Raw genomic sequence first — 24,900 nt, 5'->3', positions numbered from 1 at the left:
ATTTAGGTTTTGTTGGCTGCAGAGAAGAGGTTTAATATAGGCATAATATTCATCATAAACAGAGTAATGTGAAATGTTACCACTATTTGAAAGTATCATGTCAATTAACAATCACAATGTAAGAAAATCTATATAATATTTTAGGCCTTTGTTTTCAGAAAAAGATTTCAATTTCTAAATTTATCTCACATTTTATATGTGTGATCATGTATAAATATGTATTATTTTACAAAAATGTCATTACCTGATTAAACAGGTTCTGTAACTTTCTGGCTTCATTTAATTTATCTCATGGCTTTTATTTTCTTTTTTAAAATGATTGATGTGTTGAGAATCACTTCATGCATTTAGTTGTCATTTTAATTTCTTTTCCTTGAATTATCTGTCATGCTTTGTCCACCACTCTTAGATTAACTTATAAAGCATATTAACAATTTTCCCCTAACCTATTTTGTAAATATTTTCTTTTAAAACTTCACTTACCTTTATATATACTTCTTTGCTTCGCAATCAAGAATGCCATTCTTATTTTCCACTGATTTTTCTAATTGCAACATGGTATAACTCATTATAAAGCAATTGAATGATATAGTGGCACGTTCTCCACTTTCTGTTGGTCTAAACCAGTTCTACAGTAGAATATGTAAGTGTCCTATGTCTGTGCTGTTCAATGGTTAACCACAGGTCACTACTGAGCTAGTGCATCTGAGAGAGTAAATGTTTAATTTTATTTGATTTAAATTAGGTTTGAGTAGCTTCTTGTGGTTAGCGGCCACTGCATTTTTCTGTTACTCTATTTTGCCCTCAGCTTAACACTGGAAAACAGTTTCATATTAAGCTCCAGAGAGAGGAGATAAGACGGAAGAAAAAAGTCGGATGGCTGGTCTGCTTGCCTGGACCTAGAATGCAAGTCAGGAAACTTTGTTCTCAGGGTCAGACTCCTTACTGAGATTTGGTAACTCATCGTACTCTTCATCTTGGAAACAGAACTGACATCCTATCGTAGAGGCTGGAGTATGCATTTAGTGTTAGAAGGGCTGAGCTTGAGATATGGTTTCACTGCCACGTGACACCATGAGGTCACAAATTTCCCTGCCATGGCTCCATGTCCAATGATTTGTACTTGTTGCTCTTTTACTTTTCTATGGTTTAGTATTCTACTTCCCAGTTCAGATATTGAGAGATAGTGTTAAATGGCTTTTGCTTGATCTAGTCCTTTCCCTTTGATCCTGTAATGCAAACAGCTCTATGGGCTCTCTGCTGGGTGCTGGGGAATGCTCTGGGCTGCCTTCTAGAGGGCGACTGTTGAGGTGCACCTGGTTCCTCTTGACTTGGGTGAAGAGGTGGAAGGCGACATACTGCCATCTAGTGTCCGAGTGTCCATAATGCCTGGGGCCATTACAAGTCTTGATTATTAACATACTATCCTGTAGTCTCAGAATAACTATGTGAGCTAGGCAATGGTTACTGTGACATGAATTTTGTGATTCTTCTTTTACAGATGAGCAAATGGTCCTAAAAGCCACATAGTCAGTGGAAGAACTGAGCCTGGAAACTGGCCTCTCTGACTTCATATCGTGGTTTAGGTCCTGCCGTATGTGGCTGCTTGCTGTGAAATGCATCATATGCATGCCTAGCTAACCATCTCATTGTTGAGGTGCCTCAAGTTGTGTGTGTGGGGCAGATAATGGGAAACAGTGGATGAACGAAGTCTGAATCTGCAGTTATAAATTGAGAGAAAATAATATAATAAATGAAATTGGGACTATAGTATATAAATATCTCATCAATTGATCATCAGTTGATTGACCTAGATTAGTAGAATTCCTGAATGCTTTCGTGAGATATGTATTCAAGACCATGTCAGTGTGAATGGTCAAAACAATAATGCCAACAGCTTCCAAACGTCTACAGTGGTAGTTACTGCTTTTGGGTCTCATTTCCCTGTTAGCACTGGACTGTGAAACAAACAATGGCTTACATCTGTGAAGGAGGGATCAACACATCTATTCAGGAATCACAGGAGCTCAAAGCAGGAATAAAAAGTGATCTTTCTTCCCAACTGTCAACTTGAGTTGATTGGCAGTGGCTTTTTGGAGAACTGGACTGTACTGAGAAGGACTTGAAGGGTTTTGGAGGCTTAGTAGGGAAATATACTGTTAACTGATTAGTGATGTTTGCCAGAAGGACTAGATTATGGAGTATATTAGTGCAGGGACTGGCTTAACCCTGTTGTATTTCCTGGTCTGCTCTAGTACCTAGAATAGGGCTCTGTACATGGCACATGAGTATTTGTGAAAGGAATGAGTATTGGAAGAGAGAAAATGATGTCATGAAAGTTTGCATTTGCCATACCTTAGTGAGACAGGGAAGAAGAGAAATCTTAGGAAGCCCTGCAGAATAGTCTTTTTAGGTGTTGGGTCTACTTCTTATTTCTAGCAAGTTGCTCCTAGATCTCCACCTTGTCCTTCCAAGTCAAGGGAGGAGCAGCAGCTGGGGGTAGTATTGCAAGTGCCTTAATTGTTACTCCTCACGAAAATCTGGTGCTTTGAATATTGATGCTGCAATTGTTTTGCTACTCCTTGCTTGCAAGCTTTCTAGTTCCTTGTTCTTTCTTTGCATTTTGGATTCCTTCATCTCCCTGGCTTTTTAATATGACACTACCTTTACTCTTACCTGATTACCCTGTTCTAGCCCTCAGTGAGGCCTGACCACACTACTAGAAATAATAATAGCCATTTCTTTTTTTTTTTTTTGAGACAGAGTCTCACTTTGTCCCCAGGTGCCAGGCTGGAGTGCAGTGGCAGAATCTCGGCTCACTGAAACCTCCGCCTCCCGGGTTCAAGAAATTCTCCTGCCTCAGCCTCCCAAGTAGCTGGGACTACAGGTGCATGCCACCACGCCTAGCTAATTTTTGTATTTTTAGTAGAGACGGGGTTTTACCATGTTGGCCAGGATGGTCTCAATCTCTTCACCTCGTGATCCGCCTGCCTCGGCCTCCCAAAGTGCTGGGATTATAGGCTTGAGCCACTGTGCCTGGCCTAATAGCCAAATGTTTACTATGATCCAGGAGTTATACTTTTTTTTTTTTTTTTTTTTTTTTTGAGACGGAAACTTGCTCTTGCTGCCCAGGCTGGAGTGCAATGGCGTGATCTTGGCTCACTGCAACCTCCACCTCCTGGGTTCAAGCAATTCTCCAGCCTCAGCCTCCCGAGTAGCTAGGACCACAGGTGCGTGTCACCACGCCTGGCTAATTTTGTATTTTTAGTAGAGAAGGGGTTTCTCCATTTTGGTCAGGCTGGCCTCGAACTCCCGACCTCAGGTGATCTGCCCGCCTCAGCCTCCCAAAGTCTGGGATTACAGGCATAAGCCACTGCACCCTGCCCCTTATGCTTTATATATAATATGTCATTTAATCTTCACAAGTTCCTAATGGGATAATGACTTACTATTTGCTGATGAAGAAGCTGAAGCACTTAGATGCTAAGTTGCTTAAGGCCACACCATGAGTAAATGGCAGAATTCAGGATTTTCTGACTTCAGAGCCCATTTGCTTGACCATTATATGATACTGTTTATGAGCTCACACTGAACAGCCTGGTCTTGATCCATGGCTAGACTCTGATCTCTGAGAAAGTTATGAATGACCCCCCAAACCATGCTACAGCTCCCCTTGTACTGGTAGGTACTACATCTACTCAGAGCGGACACTTCTCCTTGTGTCTGCATGAAGAAGCCACCCTGGACAGCTCACAAACTCTAAGCTGTTAGACTCCATGCCTGTGCTAGAAATGCATCTGCTCAAACAACAGGTATCCCTGGCTCCTCAGCCCTTCTAAACAGAAATTCAGTACTTATAGCCTCTTTTAACCATACAGTGTATTCGAGGATATCCTAAGTCATTATTATTGTGTTTTTCAGCAAATCGAATTAAATTCTTGTCTAATTGTTGTCTTCCAGTGTTCTCCTTCAGAAAACTCATCAAGAGATTTTTGCACAATTGCCTTTGGAAGTGCATTTCAGTTCTTACCAACTTTGGTAGCAAATTCCTCCTTGTATCTAATTTAGATTACTCTGAACTTTTTGGCCCAATTCTTCCTCATGTCACTTTGCTACAAAAAAAGAATGCTGCTGATCTTCACCTCCTTTTCATCCTATATGCAGATAAAGATCTCAGTTTGCTTTCCTTTATTGGATTTGTAAAATAAGATTTTTTTTTTTTTTTTGCTTAATCTTTTCTTTTAAAGTTGTGTATTTGTTTTCTCTGACTGCCATAACAAATGATTACAAACTCAGTGGCTCAAAATTTACGCCAGGCACAGTGGCTCATGCCTGTAATACTAACATGTTGGGAGGCTAAGTTGGGAGGATGGCTTGAGCCCAGGAGTTTGAGGCTAGTTTGGGTATCAAAGTGAGACTATCTCTACAAGAAAAGAAAAAAAATTAGCCAGGCACAGGGGTAAATTCCCAGTTACTTGGGAGGCTGAGGTGGGAGGATAGCTTGACCAATAGAGTTTGAGGCTGCAGTGAGCCACGATCACACCACTGCACTCCAGCCTAGGCAACACAGCGAGACCATTTCAATTGGGGTTTGAGATGATTCTAAATTTGCTCTTGAAATAATAAAAGGTTGCATTTTGTGGAATGTTCTCATTTTCAAGGTATTTCCAGTTTTCACTACCTACAGTAGCAAAATATAATGCTTAAGAAGCTTGGGTTTTAACACAGTTGGACCTGGGTTTAAATGATATTTCTGCTTCAAACTTACTGTGTGACTTAGGGCAACTGGATTACCTCCACTGAACTTTGGTTTTCTAATCTATAAAATGGTATGGATAATAACACTTGCTTACATCGATAAGGATGCTTTTGGTTGCATAAAACTAAAATACCCAATTCAAATTATTTGAGCAATAAAGTCAAGGAGCAATCGTAGCTTAAGGCAGTACTTGGTCTAACATCTCATTCTTTACTTCTATGCTCTCTGTCCTCATTAATGGCTCTCAACTTAGAAGAATATCCTCTGATGTGCCCAGAGGATCTGCTGGCACGTAATGGGGCCATGTGCTCCACGTTCAAGCTCTACAGGAATGAAAGAGATGATCTCAACATTCAAGGTGAATTACTGAGGTTTCTTCTGACTGTACTGCTGAGGTCTTGTTGGACCAATTAGAAAACCAACCAATCACTGTGGTGAGGAACAGAGGGTGCGTACTCCTTGGTTAAGCCAATTAAGATCCACCCCTGGAGCTGGGGTTGAGGTCAACGCCACAAAAGCACGTGAGAGCAAATGGCAGTGAGGGGTGGCTTTTCATGGGAAATTTAGAGCATTATCAAGAGAGAGGGAAGGGATGCTGGGTAGTAAACAGCAGGTGTGTCCCATTGGCTCGTTCTCATGAGATAAAGTATTTATCACAGTCCTTGGCATGTAAGAAATGTCCAGTAAGTATTAGCTTATTTTCTTATTATTTTTCTACCTCTTAAGCATGTGTGTACTACTAGAGCTGTGTTTTGGTTTTCTATGACTGCCATAACAAATGACTACAAACACACTCTATGTGTGTGTACATAAGAGGTAGAAAAATGACAATAAATAAGCTAATATTTTTTCTGCCTCCTAAGTGTGTGTAGAAATAAATAAAATAAATTATTAAATAAGTAAATAAGCTAATGTTATTTTTGTACCTCTTAAGTGTGTTTGTACACACACACACACACACATACATACACACACTTAAGAGGTAGAAAATAGGAGAAATACCTAATGTAGATGACAGGGTGACGGATGCAGCAAACCACCATGGCACGTGTATACCTCTGTAACAAACCTGCATGTTCTGCACGTGTACCCCAGAACTTAAAGTATAATAATAAATAAAAAAGGAAGTAGACAATAGACATTCCCACAAATGATAAGTGTATATGTAGAAAAAGTAGAAAATACAGATAAATAGAACAAGCACCTTTTATTGCTTTTATTGACAACATTCCTCTTGTGGGAAGAAGGGCTCGTGACAGCCTTTTTGCTGATAGGAAACTGAGACCCTTAGTGGAAGGAAGACTTGCCAAAGTTCACGTGGTGGCAGGATGGGAGCCAGACCCTAGGCCCGTTGGCCCCCAGCCCAGCTGTCTTTTCTTCTTGATTGCCTTGCTCTCATTAGCTGTCCTGCCTTTTCCAGGTGCCTCTCTGGAGCTGGACTTGGCAGCTAAACTGACAATGATATATGTCCCTGGGAGTCCCCAGGAAGGGGACTTTGGAGCCACTATAAACACGCAGGTTAAGGGCAGCAGCTACATCTGGAAGCCTGTAGAAGCTTCCATTCCAGGAAGTGTTGTCTGCTACACTGTCCCTCTGTGTACCCCTTTTGCTGTCATAGTCTGCCTCCAACCTGTCATAACACGAGAAACTGCCAATTAGGGAGGCCACTTCCAGCTGTTCTCTTCTATGCCCACTTTATAGCAATTTCCTCCCACTTCCTCCAAATGTTTCCATTAGGGAGGGAAGGGTCCCCAATATAAGATTGCTCCCTGATGTTAGCAGGACACAAAATAGCCAAATTTATGTCAGAAGGCTGAAATCAGTTATTGCTGACAACAGTAATAATGGTGTCTGGAACGTGACCTAGTTTATTGCTCAGCACCTGGTCTTAGTTGATAAATTCTTTTTGAGAGACTGACTGGTCATATAGGCATCCAAAGCAAAAAAATAGCAGTGTGGTTATGGTAGGTACAAGTTGAGAGAGAGAGAGACGGGGAGAAGGTGATGGAGAGAGCACAGATATGCTGATTTATTATCAGTAACAATTGCTACTACTCGTTAAGTGTCACACACTGGGATATGTGTTTTAAATGCATTTTCTCAAACCTTTACAACAACCATGCAAAATAAATATCTTTATGCCCGTTCCAGTGATTAGAAAACCAGGACCCAGAGAAGCTAAGCAACTCACCCAAGGTCACACAGCTACTAAATGGAGAAGCCCAATTCAGACCCAGTTCTGTCGATTCTAGAGTTCTTTATACATTATGCTACTTCCTGTTCATCATATTCAGCCCTTGTCTTCTGGGTCACTTTCCCATGAAAGTGCTACGAAAATGATTTCACACATACACTAGCCAGTCGTAGGCCTTGCTTCTCCTTTGAATTAGTTTTGAGTAATGGAGGGTTCTGAAGATGCTGAGGGGAAGGGCACGCGTGCATGCTTGTATGGGAATATTAATGATGTCTTTCGTGGTTGCAGCCTATATCTGTGATAATGTTTTATTAATTGTGGTCCTATATCTCTGCTGGCAGCCCACCATAATCCCGAGGCAATAGGCTAAAAAGTGACTAATGAGAATAATTTCTTGATCGATGGGGCTGTTCTTTCTGGATTTAAAAGGACCTTGTTAAAATGACAGAGTCTCATTTTCACACTGTATCTTCAATGTCTAGAAATAAAAACCCTAAAAAAAAAGAAATGTTCAAGATCCTTGGAGGATGGCCTCTGGAGCCAGTTTCTTTTCTGCCTCAGCACTCTAAGCCAGGCTGAGCCAGCAAAGCTCAAATCCTCAGCTGCTCACAAAATCCACTAGTGCCCTATGTAGTTCTGGGCAGTTCTGAAATGTCTCACCTGCCCTTTCCTTTTGCTGTCATGCATTGCTTGCAAATGTCTCCATCTCTGCTAAATAACCATGTAATAATTAAACTTCTGGCATGCGCCTAGCACAGTCTCTCTCCTCTTTGCTAGTAGCTACACTCAGTGTTGGGCCCTCTAGGGAAGTGGACAGTGTAGCAATGTACATGAAAGTGATGACCCACCTTTGAAATTAATCTGAGGCACTGATCAAGACTTTATGCCGGAACAGTTTTTTTCTTTTCCTCAGGCACTATGCCCCAATTTTTATTCTTAGCCATTTATTTCTTTTAACTTTGAACAACTTTAATATTTGGAGAACCTTACATTATTTACATAATCCCAAGAAGGCCGGCACCTAAAGAGGCTCAGCCATGATGCTTTTGAGAACTCCCTAAGCAAACAGCTTCTGGGAATTGGATTTAGATCAGGTGTCTGGGCCTGGAAATGGGCACAAACTGGCATCAGGAGAGGAAGTAGAGGAAAAAGACAACAAAAGAGACAAATTTGCATTTCCCAATTTTGCAGAGAGGTAACCTTTTCTCCTGCCAAAAATTAGAGAAAAGTTCCTGAAAGGGCTAAGGACCTTGTGATACATACCCTGAGGGACTATGTGGCAAATACTCCTTTTGACAGGCAAGAACAATGCTTCTTCACAAAGAGGTTGCATAGTTCCATCCTTCTCAGAATAGCATCTGGAAAATGCCAACCATAGCCTCCGATACGTCCCCCTCTTTCCTGCTGGATGGATCCCAGAGCCAGGTGCCCACACAGGCTGGACTGACTCTCAACTTGGTGCAACAGGAAGGAAATAACCTTTCTGATGGGGTATGAGAGGATCAGATGAAGTGAAGGATGAGACACGGTGCTCAGTCCAGGTGGAGTGGGCTCCTTTGTGAGCAACTAAGACTCCTTACTGCCGCAAGAAGTCAGACTCTGGAAGGCCCAGTAAGCCCTGGTAAGGACTTTGATCTTTACCCTAAGGAAAACAGGAAGCCATATAAGTGTTTTGATTAGAAGGTTTTGGGGAGAGTGACGCACACTCATATCCACTCAGAATATCTTACAGGTGTGGTGAGGCCTCAGGGCTGCCCGCATTTTCTATACTCCATTGGTTGATGGGGGTATTTGTTCTGCTAGAAACAGAAAACCAAACACCGCATGTTCTCACTCATAAGTGGGTGTTGAACAATGAAAACACATGGACACAGGGAGGGGAACATCACACACTGGGGCCTGTTGGGGGGTGGGGAGCTAGGGGAGGGATAGCAGGGGGTGCGGGGGAATGGGGAGGATAACATTAGGAGAAATACATAGTGTAGATGATGGGGTGATGGATGCAGCAAACCACCATGGCACGTGTATACCTATGTAACTAACCTGCATGTTCTGCACATGGACCCCAGAACTTAAAGTTTTATATATATTTATATATAAATAACAGATGCAGTTTTTAGGAGACAGGAATCAGAGACAGAGAGGTAATGGTTTATAACAGTGCTTCCCGACATTTTTAACATCATTTAACATAGCACACATAATGATGATTACATTCCTATAGCATATTGGGGAAATGAAGAAGATTGCTCACAGCCCGAGTGAGAGACCCCACATCTGGGACACCTGGAAGCCCTTTGTAGCACACAAGTTCCCTGATGCTCTGGTGTGGAGGGCAGCAGGTAGATTTAACCCTTTCACTGCTTCTTCCTTCTTTGGCTTGCTCCTCTCTTACTTGCCTTCATGGTCTCAATCCATCTTTCCAGTGTCCTTGCTGCCTCCCTGATAGTGTCCATTCTAAACACAACGTGCTGCTTTTGATTTGGCAAGTGTCTGATGGGCTGTTGATGGAGCGGACAGGCTGAACCCAGCCTTTCATCAGTGTCGGCTATAGAAGCTGAATTATGTCTCTGCCACATCTTTGACACCTCTCTGTTCTGCAAGTCCTATTGGTAACAGGGAATTCCCTGTTTATGAGAGACCCACGGTTCAGCCATCTTTCAATTAAACTTAATAAGAAAACAGACCTTTGCATTCTACTTGGAGGGAAAGAGCATCTGAATCTGGAAGGGCATTTGGGCACAGGGAAACAGTTGGTTTGAATAAGGTCACAGATTAATTAGAATTGGGCTTAATTAAAGCTGCATGAGCATCTGGACAACTTTGCCAACACAGGGGATCATCTGGGTATCTTTGAACAGTCCCTTTCTCTTCTGGGCGCTCATTCTCTGCTTTGGGCCTTGATTCCAGCTGCTGTGAGAGACTCCTGTGCTCGAAAATGTTTCCAAGTCAATTATGCAGGCTTCTCTAAGGCTGCTTAGTTCGGTTAGAGCACTATTCTAATGAAGTCAAGGTCCGAGGCTTGCTCTCTGCTTGGGCCTTAGTTTCAGTCTGCTCTGCAGCCCTGATTATGTGTTTTCTAATATGGGGAGAGAAGACACTGCTTAGGCATGGAGTGGATATAGCAATAGGGAGCACTCTTGTCCCAGCCTTCTCCCATTTCTTCCTGTTGAGAGAGTCCAGGTACCACTTAAATTACAGAGGTGTTCAGTTAGTGCATCCCTGCAGAGTCTTGGGGGCTAGAACCTTGTGAATGAAACTGATGAGCGCGCCAACAGGACATGCTATGAAAGTGGCCACACTCTTCTTTCTCTTCTTCAAATCCTCTTTTCCACCTGCCTCCACTTGGAAAGTTAGCTGATAAACTAATTTACACTAATCTGCAGTTACCAATAGTAACTTAACATGTGCCCTGTATTGATAGGGCAATGCATTGTTTCTAAATCAGTGATTTTCAAACCATTATGGACGTGTGTTTAGGGTTGTGTGGTGTGTGGGTGACTGACCATCTCAGTGTATGTGGAACTGGGGATTTCCAGCGTGTGGACACACAGTGCCAAAACCTGGTAAGTCCTGGGCAAACCAGCATGAGGTGGTTAATCTAGGAATTTTAGGAGGGATGACTGTGTGTGTGTGGCAGGGAGCATAAGGTGAGGATGGCAGTACCCAGTGGTGACTGAGAATGCAGTGCATGCCTCCACTTCAGCCACAGAGGCGGCCCGTTTTATATATTTTATATTTTAAAGTTGGATGAGATTTTCATTGAAAAGCATTGGCAAAGCTGTTCTCTCAAAGAATGAAAATCAAAAGGAATCTATGAGGAACCAGAGCAAGGGATATGTCCAGGTATAGAGAATTCCTGAAGTCCACTTTTCACCAAGAAGACACCTGCTACTCTGCCAACATGAAAAGCAGGGTTTAGCTGTTGTTATAGAAGGGAACGGAGGGATTATACCTGTATGGAGACTAAGAGGGAAGAGACTGTTTTGAGAGTACAATAATATTTGACATCGTAATTTGTGCTTTCCCCTGTATTTTCTTCTTTCATTTCCCCATTGAAGCAGGAGTCCAGACTCAAAGTTTCCTTCCTTCAGGAGAGTTTGCATCAAGGTGGAAAGCAGAGGTTACCTACAAAACACTTTTCTTCCTGGCTTATGGTTTTTACAAGTGTTATCTAATCAGTGCAATTATGTTAAATGCCTTGAGCTCAATGGTAGGATGTGGAGGGAAGGTTTTTGTAAATTTTAGGGGTTGAAAGACTGAAGGTGTTATAACAGCAAGAACCTACAGAGGTTGCAGGACCTGGCCGGGCGTGGTGGCTCACGCCTGTAATCCCAGCATTTTGGGAGGCCATAGTGGGTGGATCACGAGGTCAGGAGATTGAGACAATCCTGGCCAACATGGTGAAAACCTGACTCTACTAAAAATACAAAAATTAGCTGAGTGTGGTGGTGGGTGCCTATAGTCCTAGCTACTCAGGAGGCTGAGGCAGGAGAATCACTTGAACCTGGGAGGCAGAGTTTGCAGTGAGCTGAGATCATGCCACTGTACTCCAGCCTGGGCAACAGAGCGAGACGCCATCTCAAAAACAAAAACAAAAACAAAAACAAAAAGATGGCAGGACATTAGAAGACAGTAGTGTTTGTGCACATGAGAACTTGGATACAAATCACATTTCTATTGTCTGTCTATCTATCTATCTATCTATCAATCAATCATCTTCCTTCTATCTAGTCATATATCTAATCTATTGTTATCTCAAATGTAGTATGAAAGAATGAACCTGCCTTCCTCTGGAGGCTATTGGGACATCTGTCTGTTTTACTCATTCACTACAAAAGCCCTGTATCCCAGGTCACCCATTATTTTCATGGCCCTTAATGACTATGTAGTTCTGAGCCAGACTGCATACTTCCATGCCTTTTCAAACCTTTCCTTCTATTATGCTTTTGAAACTCTCAGGTTACCATGAGCTAATGCTTCTATATCCTCAACATTTTTGAGTGCTGTCTTTTTTTTTTTTTTTTTTTTTTTTTTTTTTTTTTTTTTTTTTTTTTTTTTTGAGACGGAGTTTCGCTCTTGTTGCCCAGGCTGGAGTGCAATGGCGCGATCTCGGCTCACCGCAACCTCCGCCTCCTGGGTTCAGGCAATTCTCCTGCCTCAGCCTCCTGAGTAGCTGGGATTACAGGCACGCGCCACCGTGCCCAGCTAATTTTTTGTATTATTTAGTAGAGACGGGGTTTCACCATGTTGACCGGGATGGTCTCGATCTCTTGACCTCGTGATCCACCCGCCTCAGCCTCCCAAAGTGCTGGGATTACAGGCGTGAGCCACCGCGCCCGGCGAGTGCTGTCTTTTTACTCTAAAAGAAACAAGCTGTCCCCTGATAATATCACTTGCTCTGCAGACTTCTTTTTTTTTTTTTTTTTTTTTTTTTTTTTTTTTATTGCATTTTAGGTTTTGGGGTACATGTGAAAAACATGCAAGGTTGTTGCTTAGGTGCATACGTGGCAGTGTGATTTGCTGCCTTCCTCCCCTTCACCCATATCTGGCATTTCTCCCCATGCTATCCCTCCCCAATTCCCCACCCCCCCGCTGTCCCCCCCCACTCCCCCACAACAGACCCCCATGTATAGTGCTCCCCTCCCTGTGTCCATGTGTTCTCCTTGTTCAACACCCGCCTATGAGTGAGAACATGTGGTGTTTGATTTTGTGTTCTTGTGTCAGTTTGCTGAGAATGATGTTTTCCAGGTTCATCCATGTCCCTACAAAGGACGCGAACTCCTCGTTTTTAATGGCTGCATAATATTCCATGGTGTATATGTGCCACATTTTTCCTGTCCAGTCTATCATTGATGGGCATTTGGGTTGGTTCCAGGTCTTTGCTATTGTAAACTGTGCTGCAATGAACATTCGTGTGCATGTGTCCTTATAGTAGAACGATTTATAATCCTTTGGATATATGCCCAGTAATGGGATTGCTGGGTCAAATGGAATTTCTATTTCTAGGTCCTTGAGGAATCGCCACACTGTTTTCCACAATGGTTGAACTAATTTACACTCCCACCAACAGTGTAAAAGTGTTCCTATTTCTCCACATCCTCTCCAGCATCTGTTGTCTCCAGATTTTTTAATGATTGCCATTCTAACTGGTGTGAGATGGTATCTCAATGTAGTTTTGATTTGCATTTCTCTAATGGCCAGTGATGATGAGCATTTTTTCATATGCTTGTTGGCCTCATGTATGTCTTCTTTTGTAAAGTATCTGTTCATGTCCTTTGCCCACTTTTGAATGGGCTTGTTTGTTTTTTTCTTGTAAATCTTTTTTAGCTCGTTGTAAATTCTGGATATCAGCCCTTTGTCAGATGGGTAGGCTGCAAAAATTTTTTCCCATTCTGTTGGTTGCCGATTCACTCTATTGACTGTTTCTTTTGCTGTGCAGAAGCTGTGGAGTTTGATTAGGTCCCATTTGTCTATTTTGGCTTTTGTTGCCAATGCTTTTGGTGTTTTGGTCATGAAGTCCTTGCCTACGCCTATGTCCTGAATGGTTTTGCCTAGGTTTCCTTCTAGTGTTTTTATGGTGTTAGGTCTTATGTTTAAGTCTTTAATCCATCTGGAGTCAATTTTAGTGTAAGGTGTCAGGAAGGGGTCCATTTTCTGCTTTCTGCATATGGCTAGCCAGTTTTCCCAACACCACTTATTGAACAGGGAATCCTTTCCCCATTGCTTGTTTTTATCAGGTTTGTCAAAGATCAGGTGGTTGTAGATATGTTGTGTTGCCTCCGATGCCTCTGTTCTGTTCCATTGGTCTATATCTCTGTTTTGGTACCAGTACCATGCTGTTTTGATTACTGTAGCCTTGTAGTAGAGTTTGATGTCTGGTAGTGTGATGCCTCCTGCTTTGTTCTTTTTGCTTAGAATTGACTTGGCTATGCGGGCTCTCTTTTGGTTCCATATGAAGTTTAAGGTGGTTTTTTCCAGTTCTGTGAAGAAGGTCATTGGTAGCTTGATGGGGATAGCATTGAATCTGTATATTACTTTGGGCAGTATGGCCATTTTCACGATATTAATTCTTCCTAACCATGAACATGGAATGTTTCTCCATCTGTTTGTGTCCTCTCTTATTTCGTTGAGCAGTGATTTGTAGTTCTCCTTGAAGAGGTCCTTTACATTCCTTGTTAGTTGTATTCCTAGGTATTTTATTCTCTTTGTAGCGATTGTGAATGGCAGTTCGTTCTTGATTTGGCTCTCTTTAAGTCTGTTATTGGTGTATAGGAACGCTTGTGATTTTTGCACATTGATTTTGTATCCTGAGACTTTGCTGAAGTTGCTTATCAGTTTCAGGAGCTTTTGGGCTGAGGTGATAGGGTCTTCTAGATATACAATCATGTCGTCTGCAAATAGAGACAATTTGACTTCCTCCTTTCCTAATTGAATACCCTTTATTTCTTTTTCTTGCCTGATTGCTCTGGCTAGAACTTCCAGTACTATATTGAATAGGAGTGGTGAGAGAGGGCATCCTTGTCTAGTGCCAGATTTCAAAGGGAATGCTTCCAGTTTTTGCCCGTTCAGTATGATATTGGCTGTCGGTTTGTCGTAAATAGCTTTTATTATTTTGAGATACGTTCCATCGATACCTAGTTTATTGAGGGTTTTTAGCATAAAGGGCTGTTGAATTTTGTCGAAGGCCTTCTCTGCATCAATTGAGATAATCATGTGGTTTTTGTCTTTGGTTCTGTTTATGTGGTGAATTACATTTATAGACTTGCGTATATTGAACCAGCCTTGCATCCCCGGGATGAATCCTACTTGATCATGGTGGATAAGCTTTTTGATGTGCTGTTGTAATCGGCTTGCCATTATTTTATTGAAGATTTTTGCATCTATGTTCATCATGGATATTGGCCTGTAGTTTTCTTTTCTTGTTGAGTCTCTGCCAGGTTTTGGTATTAGGATGATGTTGGTCTCATAAAATGATTTGGGAAGGATTCCCTCTTTTTGGATTATTTGGAATAGTTTCAGTAGGAATGGTATCAGTTCCTCTTTGTATGTCTGGTAGAATTCGGCTGTGAACCCATCTGGGCCTGGGCTTTTTTTGGGTGGTAGGCTCTTAATTGCTGCCTCGACTTCAGACCTTGTTATTGGTCTATTCAGGGTTTCGACTTCTTCCTGGTTTAGGCTTGGCAGGAGGCAGCTGTCCAGGAATTTATCCATTTCCTCCAGGTTTTCTAATTTATGTGCATAGAGTTGTTTGTAATAATCTCTGATGATGGTTTGAATTTCTGTGGAATCTGTGGTGATATCGCCTTTGTCATTTTTTATTGCATCTATTTGGTTATTCTCTCTTTTCTTTTTTATTAGTCTGGCTAGTGGTCTGTCTATTTTGTTGATCTTCTCAAAAAACCAGCTCCTGGATTTATTGATTTTTTGAAGGGTTTTTCGTGTCTCTATCTCCTTCAATTCTGCTTTGATCTTAGTTATTTCTTGTCTTCTGCTAGGTTTTGAGTTTTTTTGATCTTGCTCCTCTAGCTCTTTCAATTTTGACGATAGGGTGTCAATTTTAGATCTCTCCTTTCTTCTCATGTGGGCACTTATTGCTATATATTTTCCTCTAGAGACTGCTTTAAATGTGTCCCAGAGATTCTGGTATGTGGTGTCTTCATTCTCGTTGGTTTCGAAGAACGTCTTTATTTCTGCCTTCATTTCATTGTTTATCCAGTCAACATTCAGGAGAAAGTTGTTCATTTTCCATGAGGCTGTGCGGTTCTGGGTTGGTTTCTGAATTCTGAGTTCTAACTTGATTGCACTGTGGTCTGAGAGACTGTTTGTTATGGTTTCCGTTCTTTTGCATTTGCTGAGGAGTGATTTACTTCCAATTATGTGGTCAATTTTAGAGTAGGTGTGATGTGGTGCTGAGAAGAATGTATATTCTGTGGATTTGGGGTGGAGAGTTCTGTAAATGTCTATTAGGTTTGCTTGTTCCAGGTCTGAGTTCAAGTCCTGGATATCCTTGTTAATTTTCTGTCTCGTTGATCTGTCTAATATTGACAGTGGTGTGTTGAAGTCTCCCACTATTATTGTGTGGGAGTCTAAGTCTCTTTGTAAGTCTTTAAGAACTTGCCTTATGTATCTGGGTGCTCCTGTATTAGGTGCATATATATTTAGGATCGTTAGCTCTTCTTGCTGCATTGATCCTTTTACCATTATGTAATGTCCTTCTTTGTCTCTTTTGATCTTTGTTGCTTTAAAGTCTATTTTATCAGAGATGAGAATTGCAACTCCTGCTTTTTTTTGCTCTCCATTTGCTTGGTAAATCTTCCTCCATCCCTTTATTTTGAGCCTTTGTGTATCCTTGCATGCGAGATGGGTTTCCTGGATACAGCACACTGATGGGTTTTGGCTTTTTATCCAATTCGCCAGTCTGTGTCTTTTGATTGGGGCATTTAGTCCGTTTACATTTAGGGTTAATATTGTTATGTGTGAATTCAATCCTGTCATTTTGGTGCTAGGTGGCTGTTTTGCCCTTTGGTTGATGCAGATTTTTCATTGTGTTGATGCTCTTTACCTTTTCGTGTGTTTTTGGAGTGGCTGGTACTGGTTGTTCTTTTCTATGTGTAGTGCCTCCTTCAGGAGCTCTTGTAGAGCTGGTCTGGTGGTGATGAACTCTCTGAGTTCTTGCTTGTTCACAAAGGATTTTATTTTTCCTTCACTTATGAAGCTTAGTTTGGCTGGATACGAAATTCTGGGTTGAAAGTTCTTTTCCTTAAGGATGTTGAATATCGGCCCCCACTCTCTTCTGGCCTGTAGGGTTTCTGCTGAGAGATCTGCAGTGAGTCTGATGGGCTTCCCTTTGTGGGTAACCCGACCTTTCTCTCTGGCTGCCCTTAGTATTTTCTCCTTCATTTCAACCCTGGTGAATCTGATGATTATGTGTCTTGGGGTTGCTCTTCTAGAGGAGTATCTTTGTGGTGTTCTCTGTATTTCCTGGACTTGAATCTCGGCCTGCCTTGTTAGGTTGGGGAAGTTTTCCTGGATAATATCCTGAAGAGTATTTTCCAGCTTGGATGCATTCTCTTCGTCACATTCAGGTACACCTATCAAACGTAGATTAGGTCTTTTCACATAGTCCCATATTTCTTGTTGACTTTGTTCATTCCTTTTTACCCTGTTTTCTCTAATCTTGCCTTCTCGTTTTATTTCATTGAGTTGATCTTCGACCTCTGATATCCTTTCTTCTGCTTGGTCAATTCGGCTGTTGAAACTTGTGCATGCTTCACGAAGTTCTCGTGTTGTGTTTTTCAGCTCCATCAATTCGCTCATATTCCTCTCTAAGTTGTCCATTCTTGTTAGCATTTCGTCAAGTCTTTTTTCAAGGTTCTTAGTTTCTTTGCATTGGGTTAGAACATGTTCTTTTAGCTCACGGAAGTTTCTTATTATCCACTTTCTGAAAGCTGATTCTGTCATTTCATCACACTCATTCTCCGTCCAGTCTTGTTCCCTTGCTGGTGGGGAGTTGTGATCCCTTGTAGGAGGAGAAGTGTTCTGGTTTTGGGTGTTTTCATCCTTTTTGCGCTGGTTTCTTCCCATCTTTGTGGATTTTTCCACCTGCTGACTTTGTAGTTGTTGTCTTTCTGATTTTGGTAATTTTAAGTCTGCTGTGGCAGAACTCATAAACCCCCTGCTCTTCCCCCGAGGTGTTCTGTCCCAGGGAGTTACTGTTTTCTGATGTTCCCCTGTGCGGTTGCTGTTTTCCCTGCCCACAAGGTGGCAGCCTAGTCACACTCAGGTTGCAGAGGCTTCGCTAAGCTGCTGTGGGCTCCACCCAGCTTCCGTGTGAACTTCTGGGTGTAGTTAGAACTGCTTCCGCTATGTTGGCCCGCCCCTGTAGTGACGGAGTCTCTGTAGTGGCGGATTGCCTTGGTACAGAACAGCAGGGTGCCTATGGAGAACGCCCCTCCTCCACAGAGCTGGACCGTCCCGGTTTCAGTTGTGTTTCAGGTCTTCTTGCTGGGTAAGAGGGGACACCGTCTCATCCGATCTGCCTCCGGAGCCGCTGCGTTGGCTAAAGCCGCGGCTCTGAGATTCGTGGCGCTGGCCTGGCTCCCCGTTTCAGCTCCCCTTGCTGGCTTATAGGGGACTCAGACTCTCTCACTTTATACAGTGAGCTGTTGCCTCAGGGTGCCGGCCCAGCGGCTGCGCCGTTCAAGCCAGCGGCGCCAGCGGCGCTGGCGACCCGTGTGGCTTCTCTGCGTGTGAATCTCCTGTTCTGTGGGCAGTAAAAATCAGTCTGGAAATACGGCGTCCACTCACCCTCTGTGCTTTCTCTCGGAGCTGCATTCCCGAGTTCCTCCTAAGCGGCCATCTTGGATCTCCCCCCTCTGCAGACTTCTTATGTGATGCTTACATCTCCCATAAATCAGCCTGGAAGTAGAGAAAGGATGTGTCTTTCATATTTCCATTTGCAGTTTCTAAACTATTTCTTTTCTATTCTTAAAAAACTCCAAACCCTCCTCTTTCCAGTCTTAAAATAGTGGAATAAGGAAGCATTTCTACTATTTACTTTTAGATTTAAGTAAAAAGAAGAAAAAATAGAAAATGCAAGTTCCATATTAAAAGAACATTAGGAGACATATGTAACTCTGAACCATCATTTGAGGAAGGGATGTCAAAAACAACAGAAATCAAATCACAATTCTGCTATCAAGAGAACACGTCAACGGCTGCTGATCTCAGACAAGACTTATAAAATAGTTCTTCAAAATTCGTAACATACCCTTAGGGGTGAAGTTTTGTTGTTTCAGTTGGAATTAAATTCAAGTGCATCTAACAGAACATCTAAAATAACAAGTTTGTCTCTCTCTCATAGAAGACTAGAGGTCTATAGTCCATAGCTGGTTAGTGGCTCCAATGTTATCAAGAGATCAAGTTTTTTGCTTTCTGGCCTCATTATTTCTGCTTTTTGGCTCACCAAAAGATCAGATTTTCTGCTTTTTGGCCTACCATTCTGGTGTGTGGCTTTCATCTTTATAGTAACCTCCTGATCTAAGAGTTTGCTGGAGCGTCAACCATCAAATACATATTCCAGGCAGTGGTAAGGGAAACAGGATCTTTCTCTGGCTTTCTGTACTCTATTAATAGAGACGTTCCAGAATTTCCCCACAATGTTATTCACTAAGAACCTGGCTACATGGTCACATAGAACTGTAAAATAATAGAGGAAAAGGAAAAGTAATTTTTAAAGCCATTTATATTGCTACAGCCAATAATATAGCAGTTCTGATAGAAAAAGAAAAGATAACGAATGTTAGTGGCAACTAGTGACCTGGTCTTATTCTTGTTTGGAACAGTGGGAATGTGTGAGGACTAGTTACAGAAACTTTGTTAGGCTTTACTGTTAAAGATGATGGCAGGCAGGCTTGAATGAGAAATCACACATATTGTCAGGAAGCAAACTGCGGATGAGGCAGGGTGGAAGAGAGAATCTATATTGTGAAAAGACCAGATGGCTACTGGTTACTGTTGACTGTCAGGAAGAAAAGTCTAAAAAAATTAATTCCACTTACAGTTTTATGCAAAAGAGAGAACTCTTTCTAGTTGGACACATGGTCCTTGGTGTGCACCCTAAGTATTTCCTACAAATACTTAGTCTAAAGGCTCATCTCACTCATGAATGACAATGAAATGGAAAGACCACAGGATTTGTACAAAGACGCTAGAAGAAAAAAGGAAGAAAAGGAATTAAAAAAAAAATCTAACAGCAGCTAAAGTATACTCATCAGAAAAATGTTGCCATGGAGAAATAAAAATCATGATTAAACATATTACCATTAGTAAAAGATAACATAATAAAGCACTTGCCACTAGAAAACAAGAATCAAAATGTGAAATATCAGAAGGAGAAGCTGCATGAGCAAGCAGAGCTCAGGGCTCTTGGGGAAGAAAAACCAGTTCAACAAAGGAATGAATGCAGCCCTGAAAATGATAGACGCGGTTGAAAATAAGATAAGGGCAAGCAAAATGTAAATTCACATGAGCATTTTTAAAAAGACTAGGACAAAAATAACATACCAAAGACAGTCACAGGAAGTCCAAAATACCCATAATTGGTGTTAATGACGAAGGTAACCTAAATAAGAAAACGGAATCAATATTTAAAGATATAATTTAAGAAAGCTTTTCAGAAATAAAAGAAAATTTGCGTCTATAGATAGAAAGGTCATATTATCCCAGGAAAAATTGCCTTGTTAAGTAAAAAGAAAGCAAGGCATTCATAAGTATAAATAATAGAGAGGCTATACTTCATGTAATATATGACTAAGTAAATAAATAAAAAATATTTATTTTTGTACGTATTAAATATCTCTGAAATTATCTCCAAAAACTGGCTACAGTGCTTGCCTCTAGGGAGGAGTATTTTTTTTTCTTAATTGAGGCTGCTACTTGCTTACCAAATATCCATTCTTTTGTATATCAAGATATAGAGTTCTCACTTTGCTGTGTGATATCACCATCCTGATATTTACCACGTCTCTACTAGCTTAAGTTAATGGTTCCCAACTAGCAGATGTCCCTCTCTTACCCCTTGGTACATCTGGCAATGTCCGTACACAGTTTAAAGTGTCTCAACTAGCAGTGGGGTGTTTTGTTCTACTGGTGTTGGGTGGAATGCTAGCGGGGATTCTGCTAAACATCCTATGGTTCAAAAGCCAGCTCACCACAGCATAGAATTATTATGTCCATAATGCTAACGTTGAGAAACCCTGGCTTAAGTCTGGATGTAAACAGAAATAATGTGTGGAACTTTTGGGAATCTCTTTAGAAAAAAGAGGGCATTCCTTCTTCCTACTTTTTCAATACTGCTGCTTAGAATGTGGGTGTAATGTCTAGGTTTGAGTAGCCATCTTGGACTCTGAGGACAAGGGTCTTACCTGAAGGATGGTGGAGTAGGGAGCTGGAGAGCCTGGGTCTTTTATGTAATTTACCAAATATTTATTGCATATGACAAATGGCATAGGCCTTTGCAGGCAATTGTAGGACTTTGGCTTTTACTCTTTGTGAGATGGGCAACCAGTGGAAAATTTTAAGCAGAAGAGAGACACAATCTGACAGCATTTTAAAGAATCTCTCTGGCTACTGGGAGGAACTAAATTGGGGCTGGGAGAAGAGGAAGCACATGGACAGAATTATTGCAAAAAGTCTTATAATCAATGCTGGTGGCTTAGACTGAGGTAATAATGTGAAGGTGGCGAGAAGTTGTCTTATTCTGGATATATTTAGCAGGTAGGCCATACAGGGTTGATTTGTTAATGGATTAGATGTATAATCTAAGAGAGAAAGGAGTCAATGATTACTCTAAGGTTTTTCGTCTAGAGTGAAGGAAGGATGGGATTGGCAGGTATTGAGATGGAAAACCACAATAGAAGAGATTTGATTTTGGATAAGTTATATTAGAGATGCTCATTAGAAATATCAATTAGGCAATTGACTTACAAGTTGAACTATATGAAGTCACTCATTTTTGACCTATGGAAATGGCAATTTTGGGTAGTTCAACCTATATAAGTCTGAAGTGTAGGAGAGAGTTCTGAGCTGGGTTTATACATTTTAGAGTCATTGGCATTTAGATGTCCCTTGAAACCAGGACACTGGATGATGTCACCAAGGGCCGGCATGTGGACAGGACCTGCTAAACCAAAACTAGTATGTTGGTAGAATTGGCATCTTTATCAGACTACGAAAACATTTTCTTGTTTTTCCTCAAACCCTGAGAGAGAATGATGAAATTTTGTATCCTGGGCACCATCACACCTGGTACTGATGGTGAAATTGCCTCAGGATGGGGCTGCTCCCTGCTTAGCATGTCACGTGAAGTGATGTTCAATTGACAGAAACAAGTGGCCAACATTGAACTTGTTTCAATTCATTTGTTTTCTGACCAATTGCAAACACTTCTCTCTTTTTGTTTGATATGGTTTGGACCTGTGTCCCCAACCCAAATTTCATGTTCAATTTTAATCCCCAATGTTGGAGGTGGGGTATCATGGGAGATGATTGGATCATGGAGGCACATTTCTCATGAATGATTTAGCACCATCCTCATTTGTGAGTTCTCATGAGATCTGGTCATTTAAAAATGTGTAGCCCCTTCTCTCTTTCTTGTTCCTGCTCTGGCCATGTGACATGCCTGTTCATCATTCACCTTCCACCATGATTGTAAGTTTCCTGAGGACTACTCAGAAGCTGAGCTGATGTCAGCATCATGCTTCCTGTATAGCCTGCAGAACCATGATCCACTTAAATTTCTTTTCTGTATAAATTACCCAGTTTCAGGTATTTCTTTACAGTAGTGTGAGAATACACTAATACAGGGTTCCCCACCTTAGAGCATGGATAGGTACAGGCCTATGGCCTATTAGGAACCGGGTCACACAGCAAGAGGCGAGCAGCAGGTGAGTGAGTAAAGCTGAGCTCTGCCTTCATCAGATCAGCAGTGGCATTAGCTTCTCACAGGAGCCTGAATGCTCTTGTGAACCATGCATGCAAGGGATCTAAGTTGCATGCTTTTTTTTGAGAATCTAATAATAAATGTAATGAGCTTGAATCACCCTGAAACCATCCCCCTGAACCTGTTTGTGGAAAAATTGTCTTCCATGAAACAGTCCCTAGTGCCGAAAAGGGTGGGGACCACTGGACTAATACATTGTTCCTTCTCTCTTTTAACTACAGCATCAAAAACTTCTTTAATGAAGTATAACATATACATGGAAAAGTGTACAGATCATAAATGTACTTCTGGTGAATTTTCACCAAGTGAATATATGTGTCCACAGCATTCATAACAAAAACACATTTTTTTTTACTAACATTTCAAAACCTTCCCTTATACACCCTCTCATTCATCACCGTTCCCACAAACGTAAATGCCATCCTAACAACTGACACCATAATAGTTTTCCTTTGTATAAATTCTGCTATTTATGGATACTTGGAGCATTTCTAGTTTTTGGCAGTTATGAATAATGCTCCTATAATTATTCTTGTCAATGTCTTTGAATGAATATATTCATTTTTGTTGGCTATCTACCTAGGGGTGGAATTTCCACATCAGAGGATACGTATGTGTTCAGATTTGGTAGATAAAGTCAGTTTTCTCAAGGTGGTTGTATCAATGTGTCCTTTCACTAGCCATGTATGAGAGTTCTGAATACTCAACAACCTCACCAACATTTGGCATTTTCTGTATTTTTCATTTTGGTTTTAATATGCATTTTTAATGACTTATAAAGTTGAGCATTGCTTCATATGTATATTGGCCATTTTGATATCATCTTTTGGGAAGTGCCTGTTCAATTGTTTTGCCCATTTTTCTATTGGGCTATCCGTCTCTATATATTCTGGATGTGAGTCTTTTTTTTTTTTTTTTTTTGAGAGTGAGTCCCAGGCTGATGTGCAGTGGCATGATCTTGGCTCACAGCAACCTCTGTCTCCTGGGTTCAAGCAATTCTCCTGCCTCAGCCTCCAGAGTAGCTGGAACTACAGGCATGTGCCACCACGCCTGGCTAATTTTTTTGTATTTTTAGTAGAGATGGGGTTTCTCCATGTCAGTTAGGCTGGTCTCAAACTCTTTACCTCAGGTGATCTGGCTGCCTTGGCCTCCCAAAGTGCTGGGATTACAGCTGTGAGCCACCACGCCTGGCCTGGATATGTATCTTTTGTAAGAAGTATATACATCTTAATTTTTTCCCTACTGTCTTTTTATGAGAAAATCTTCTTAATAGCATCTAGTTTATTAATTATTTTTTATGTTTAGTGTGTTTTTGTCCTGCTTAAGACATATTTTCTTACCTCAAGATCGTGAAGACATTGTCCTTTGTTTTATTTTGAAATACATATAATTTTACCTTTCATATTGTCACCTACAACCTATCTGCAATTAATTTTTGTGCATGATGTGAGCTATAATTTAAGCTTCATGATGTTTTCTTTATGGATGCCCAGTTGACCCAGCATCATTTATTGAAAATACCACTCTTTCCCTATGGCACTGTGATGTCATCTTTGCCACTAATTGAGTAAATGTAGCTATGGAATCTATTTCTATATTCTGTTTCAGTGTTCTGTTTTTCTATCTTTGCACTTGTATTACACTGTTAATGATTGTAATCTTAGAATGTCTTGGTATGATGTCTCAAAATCTTGTAGTATAAAATCTTCCAGTTTTGTTCTTTTTCATCATTTTAATGGCTATTCTTGGCCCTTTGTTTTTCATGTAAATTAAACAAATTAAATTGTATTAAAAAAGCTCCTGGGATTTAGATTTTGATATACATCACATTGAATCTACAGATCGATTTGTGGAGAAATTGCTATATTTACATTTTTGAGTCATGCAATCCATGAGACTGGTATATTCTTCAGTTTATTTAGGTTTTATTATTTTTTTCAATATTTGGTAGTTTTCTATGTAAAAGTATGTCTTACATATATTTTGTTACATATTGGTTTGGCATTTGATTCCCTGTATACTATTATAAAGCATCTATTTGAGAATTTTAAACTTATTGGCTTAATCTCTAGTATAGATTCTAAAACCTCAGAGGGTAAGGAATTATTCATTCTTTTTTTTTTTTCTTTTTGATAGTGGCAGGAAGAAAAGGTGAGGGGCAGGGGGAGAGAGAGAGGAGAGACAGAAAGCAATTTACTCAGTAGGATAAAATCTAGAGTCATTTGGAAAATGGACTGCAATAATGCAGGCTCACGTGAGGGCACTTGAAACATCTCCATGGTGACCAGGCTGCAAAGTTCCACTCAATGGGTGTCTGTAATATTGTTACTGTTTCATTTAATATGGAGTGAGTTAGTTGCGGTAAGAGAGACAAAGCAACTTCTCAGAGCAACCATTTAAGTGATAACCAACTTTGAATGGCTCTTTTGGTTGTTCTTTGAG

General features: G+C 41.0%; 1 protein-coding gene across 3 annotated transcripts in view; it reads left to right on the top strand.

Moving 5' to 3' along the window:
* The window catches only part of IFTAP (intraflagellar transport associated protein), a 259,976-nt gene that overhangs the window by 134,481 nt on the left and 100,595 nt on the right, over nucleotides 1-24,900 (top strand). Inside the window, exon 8 of one of the 3 annotated variants that reach the window (XM_012452369.3) lies at nucleotides 1,502-2,301. The exons of the other annotated variants lie outside the window; for them this stretch is intronic. The gene's annotated coding sequence lies outside the window, so the exon portion shown is untranslated. Of the gene's footprint in view, nucleotides 1-1,501; nucleotides 2,302-24,900 lie in introns of those variants that run through there. 3 annotated transcript variants of the gene reach the window in all.

Source organism: Aotus nancymaae, unplaced genomic scaffold (genome assembly GCF_030222135.1).
Source record: "Aotus nancymaae isolate 86718 unplaced genomic scaffold, 86718_ANA_hifiasm-v0.15.2.pri h1tg000059l, whole genome shotgun sequence".
NCBI lineage: Eukaryota > Metazoa > Chordata > Mammalia > Primates > Aotidae > Aotus > Aotus nancymaae.
Note: the sequence above shows the minus strand (reverse complement) of the source record. Positions and strands in the feature narration are given on the sequence as shown.